This window comes from Chrysemys picta, chromosome 2 (genome assembly GCF_011386835.1).
Source record: "Chrysemys picta bellii isolate R12L10 chromosome 2, ASM1138683v2, whole genome shotgun sequence".
Classification (NCBI taxonomy): domain Eukaryota; kingdom Metazoa; phylum Chordata; order Testudines; family Emydidae; genus Chrysemys; species Chrysemys picta.
In genome coordinates, this window is record NC_088792.1 from 182,357,188 (window position 1) to 182,363,527 (window position 6,340).

Here is a 6,340-nt window from a genome sequence, read left to right on the forward strand (position 1 = left end):
TTAATCACAGAAAACCCTTGAGGCTAGCCATACCAATTAGTTATAGGTTAGTGAAGGTTGCAGGGCTATAACTAATGCAGTGCATGTAGATTACTCATAATTAGTCTTGAAATAATTAAATGTTTATGGGTTAATATCGGTAAATGTTGATTTTACCATTCATACCCAAACTGATGAATATTTCCATCAATTATCATCAAAATTTACAGATAGGGAAAGTAAGAAAAATGCTTTAGATTTGCTTTAAGGATATTAATATTGTACATTTTGATATGTCATGTTGAAAATTTGTCTTTTAATGGTTATAAAGCTTTAACTTTTTTGTATCTCTTCTACTGTCATTAAATAATTGTCTGATCCCCTTCGTCTGACACAACTGAAAATTTAAATAGATAAAAATTGAAAAAAAAGCTTATAACCCATAATTTTGCACAGCAGCAAAAATTTAAATTGATTTTTTTTCTTCAAATTGTTAAAAATAAATGATAACATTATCCATTGAAACGATAAAACAATGAAAATTGAAATCTGCCAAGTCTAGTAATAACCTGCAGTCTGCACAAGTTTAAGGGCAAACTTCTCTTTATGCCTGTATGGCAGATGCTGATTTATATTCTGCTTTTCCACATGCATGGATAGCCTATTAAATCACTAGGAATCCATGCATGTTGAAAGAATTGAAATCTGATGTGTGGCTTGGAGAGAATTTTGCCATAATGATGAGCATCTACTACCAATGAAGTCAATGATACCAAAGTTTATTTTTTAAATGACCACTGATTTATGATGCTTAAATTTTTGGGTGCCCATCTTGAGACACGTTGGGCCCGATTTTTAACAGTGTCGATTGACTTCAGTTGTACTTGTACAGCAACTCTGAAAATTTGACTCACGGTGTAATTCCAAAATTGGGGTACCCAAAATTGAAGACCACTTTTGAAAATGTTGTCCTAAGAGTTTAGCCACTGACTTCAACTGGAACAGGAGCACAAGCAGGCCCTGTATTTACATCACCCTGCTTAGCTACACAGGTCCATGTTTTTGGCCATTTGCACCTTCTGCTTTCATCCCAGTAACATTTTGTTTTTCTTTTTCCATCTCTGTTGAGAGGCTTACACAAATTCAGAAAGAAAACCACAACGTGAATAATACTCATGTAAATTGTAATCTGGAGTCTACATTCTGTCAAGCAAGAAGGAGAAAGTATTGATTCCTTTTCATGGTTATTTTGGATTATTCTTATCAAGGCAGAATAATATTTTAAGGAAATTTGCCTTTCTAGTACTCTGGATACCCATCACTTCCATGGAAGCTAGAGAACAGAATGATCTCATCTCAAAGTTTTAAATTTTTTTTTTTACTTTTTACTTTTATATTATTTTAATATGCTGGTAACTTTCCCCCCTTCCCACTGCCTCTCAAACCAAATGAGACATAAAGCCCTGCAGCCTACTCCCCAGATGGGGAATGTTACAAGGTTCAAGCTACCATGAGGAGACAATGGCAGCACAGAGAGCAGCAAGAACTCCCAAGGACTATGGGGCATCTGACCCCTCAGTGACCTTCCCCAGACCACATGGGGCTGCAACCCCCCACTTCCCCCATAGGTATCCTGTAATGGTGCTAAACTTCCCTGGGGAGACAGCAACAGCCGGAGTATCCAAAGATAGAGGGAGAAAGCACCCAGCTCCTCTAATGACTCAAGACCCTCTGGTCCAAGACTATGGAGTCCCTAGTCCCACAGTGGACTTCTCCAGATCACATTGGACTTTCCCTCCCCAAGGGCTGCTTATAACAAGGCCCTAACTTCACTGAGGAGGCAGCACCATCAGGAGCAACTGTACAGGAAAGAGAGCATCCGGCTGGGCCCCCCCGACTCTCTGGAATGGTTACCCCAAGACTAAGGGGCACACACACCCCCACAGCCTCCTCCCTGCCTGGGACCACAGAATGAGAGTGCTCACTCTGTGGTAGCATCAGAAAAATTCTGTGATGCAAATGACAGCTGGAAAGGGGAAGCACTGATTTTTGAGTGGGAGGTGACGGAAACCGGTGGTGCACAGCTCAGCAGTAAAAAATGGAGAAATGAAAAATGGAAAGCTTTGGCTAGGGTTGCCGACGCACTGTTAATCTAAGTATAATGTTTCTAGACTGTACCATAGGCAGGGGCTACAGTAAATTTTTTTTTTAAAAAAGAGAAAGTAACATTGACAATAAGTAATGGTAATAAGTTGACGTGCTTAGTATCCTGGCTACTTTGCTTGGATGCTGTACACTTTTCCCTCTGCTTTGTTGGCCCCTTTAAATTGTAAGCACTTTGGGGCGGGGTTGTATCATCTACTGTTGCCTTCTGATTGTATTAGACTCATAGACTTTAAAGTCAGAAGGGACCATTATGATCTTCTAGTCTGACCTCCTGCACAATGCAGGCCACAGAATCTCACTCACCCACTCCTGTAACAAACCCTGACCTATGTCTGAGCTACTGAAGTCCTCAACTTGTGGTTTAAAGACTTCCAGGTGCAGAGAATCCTCCAGCAAGTGACCCGTGCCCCACGCTGCAGAGGAAGGCGAAAAACCCCCAGGGCCTCTGCCAATCTGCCTTGGAGGAAAATTCCTTCCCGACCCCAAATATGGCGATCAGCTAAACCCTGAGCATGTGGGCAAGACTCACCAGCCAGACACTCAGGAAAGAATTCTCTGTAGTAACTCAGATCCCACCCTGTCTAGTGTCCAATCAAAGGCCATTGGGCATATTGACCTAAGGTCCTTCTATTCCCTGAAGAAGAAAACAGACATAGCATTTTTGAGCCATGGATCCAATAACATAGACAGGATGTAATCATGCTCATGCCATGTTTCAGTGAAAGGTAAGGAAAATTGTAGCATGCTGTGGATCAAGGGTGATCACATACTTGCTCTTTCTGATGGATTATGGAGTAAAATTTTCTCCAGCAGTCAGGTGAGTGGTACGACTTAGCTGAAGCCAGTGTCTTCACAGTTTATCACCACCATCTTGGCGGCATCCTCAGATAACCTTAGAGTAAGTTATCACAAACTCACCATCAGGAGCCATTCAACAAGCACAAGGTGCAGGTGGGCGCCTACCTTAGGGTACGTCTACACTACCCACCGGATCGGCAGGTAGCGATCTATCTATCGGGGATCGATTTATCGCGTGTAGTGTTGACACGATAAATCGATCCCCGATCGCTCTCCCGTCGACTGCTGAACTCCAGCAGTGCGAGAGGCAGAAGCAAAGTCGATGGGGGAGCCGCAGCCGTCGATCCAGCGCTGCATGGACGTGAAGTAAGTAATTTTAATTCGATCTAAGATACGTTGACTTCAGCTACGCTATTCTCGTAGCTGAAGTTACGTATCTTAGATTGACCCCCCGCCCCCTCCCCAGTGTAGACCAGGCCTCAGAAACTCTTGTTTTACTATATGCTCCTGTAACAGATATTCCAGCTGGTGCTGAGTGGAATTTAGAATAATTAAAAGACCATTAAAGTTTGTAATGATTCGCTGCGGGGGGGCGGCCTGCCGGTCACTGTGGAGGCGGCAGTCAGGCTGCCTTCGGCGGCATGCCTGCAGGAGGTTCACCGGTCCCGCGGCTTCAGCGGCAATTTGGCGGCAGGTACGCTGAAGGCGTGGGACCTGCGGACCTCCCGCAGGCATGCCGCCGAAAGCCGCCTGACTACTGTGCTTGGGGCGGCAAAATACATAGAGCCGCCCCGGAAGCAGCAAATTTAAAAACTCACCCTGGCAGCTAGCTTTTCGGTGGGGCCAGCTACAGGGATGGAGCAGCAGCTAGAGGAGCTAAGAGCTGCATGGTTGAAGGTGTGAAGTGCAGATTTTATTGCTGACACCCACTGATCTGTCCTGGGTGGGTCTGGTCAGTCCTCATGGCTCAATAGCCAGAGCCAGGAAAGGAAGTGGCCAGTGCTTGGGAAAGCACATATTACGTCTCACTCCTTGATATTTTTCTCTGGGAGAGGGTGGCCACAGGGGTGAAGAGGTAGCCGGAGGAGTCATATACAGTAGTGACTGGTGCTATATAAATACCTCAGGCAGACAGGATGAAAATCTTTCTTTACTGGATCTCATTCCAAATCTCTCAAAACTGCAACTATTGCCCACTTTCTAAAAAGTAAAACCTCACTGACACTGACCCCTTCCATGCCCAGCTGTCACTGTCACTGCTTCCCTCCTACTCTTGCTTCTTATACTGTTATTGTGAGATTGGAAAGGGCTGGGGTTTCTGTGAGTCTGTGCTTTGTTAATGATTCTGAGCTTTTGATTGACTATATTGTTTTGCCCTGATTTTATTCATTTTTTAAGGCATTAGACTCCATGGTAAATACTGAACTTTATGTGACATGTAATAGATCCCACGTTACTCTCTCTTCAGTTGGTCCTATTTAAAATACAACAGGATCTACATTTGATACTGATTTGGGTTTGATTTGTTTGTCTCTATTTGAAAAAGAACAGATGCTTCTTGCACATTTCATATGACATGGGTTAAGTATACTCTGGAGAGTATCTCGATCCAAAGATCATCCTCTCTGGTCAGACCAGTGAAGCTACGTCTACACTACCCGCCTGAATCAGCGGGTAGAAATCGATCTCTCGGGGATCGAGTTATCGCGTCTCGTCGGGACACGACATTCGATCCCCGAATCGGCGCTTGTACTCCACCAGGGCAGGTAGGAGTAAGTGCCGTCGACGGGGGAGCCGCGGAGGTCGATTTGCCACCGTCCTCACAGCGGGGTAAGTCGTCTCCGATACGTCGAATTCAGCTACGCTATTCGCGTAGCTGAATTTGCATATCTTAAATCGACACACACCCCCGTAGTGAGGACGTAGCCTTAGAGAAACAATAAAGCAATTGATAACTATCTCTTCTAACATTGTAATAAAGGTCAAGGAGCCTGATGGTTGGGAAACTGTTTCTGATTTCGGATTAAACTTTTACAAAACATTTAAATAGCCATTTTGGAATGTTTTGCTTCAACAGTGTGCAGAGGATAACATCTGGATTCCTAGATACAGTAGTATTGAAAATTTAATTTGGAAAATAGCCAAGTCTTTCCAATAAATTGTTCAGCAATCTTCACTATATAGTTAATATTTGAGTGGTCTCCAATACCAATAACACGAACGCTGCCTTTTCTGAAAATTGTATTTCTTATGTGATTTTAAACTTTTTCTAAATTGAATTCTGAAATGGCTGAACTTATATCTGCTTCCCTTCTTCACACTGCACAGTATCTTACTTCACAAGTAGTAGACCCACAGATCTAAGAATGATGGCACTTATGCACAGACCCTGGTACAAGCACTCCACTTCTTTGGCTGGGTGACCTCAAGCATATATGGTATCTAAACTTAGGTTAGTTAAGTTTGGGGTATATCCCAAAGAATCTTCTCCCTAATTTCCCTCAATATCCTCAGTCTGGCCCTATGCACACTGGCGAGATCATGGTGGGCAGGAAAAAGCTGTGACCTTTCCTTTCCATTTGTGGCTAGTAAGCAAAGCTGTGGGATACTCAGTGGTTTTTGTTGGATGAGAAATCCCCTGTAGAAATCTCCCTGAATATGGTATTATTAGCCGTGTCATTTAGCCCACATATAACTAAAGCAGAAGAGAAACTAGAGTCACATGAATCTGAGCAAAACTTTTAAAATGTCAAAGCCACCCAAAATGAGGTAGAACATGACATTTGTTTCTTGTGCTTTGGTGTGATGCTTTCAGGTCTAAGGATCATCCTATGGCTTTTCAGGGAGCTAGCTACATCTCAGACTCTAAAATCTATTTTTTGCTCATCTTGGGAAAAGGACCAAGATATATTTCAGGGATGAAGGGAGAAAGGTAATATTCTTCCAGGAATACCAGGTTCATCATGTTATTTTCCATATGCTGTCAGTGTGAATTACTTGTTTTAGGTGAAGGAAAACAACAAATCAAGGGGGAATCAAAGTCAAATCTCCATGAGACAGTACAGTGTGTGTCTTCCCTCTGTAACATGCTGCACCAACTCTGCCTCACTAAATGGCACTTGCCTCTGCAGACAGCGGAGTCCTAGACATTTAAAAGTGCAGAATGCAGAAAACAAATCTATAACCATTACAGGACAGAGCTACATATGCCACACATACATACTTTCAGATTTTGCAGGAGCAACACAAGCTGTGAGATTTTAATTGCTGACTGTTAAAGCAGAATGTTTTAATACTGAGGTTGGTATATCCACTATCAATGATGCTACATTATTTGAATGGTAAATCAACAGATGTCAAGAAGCAGTGGTAGGGTAGGAAATGCTTTTCTAGCAGA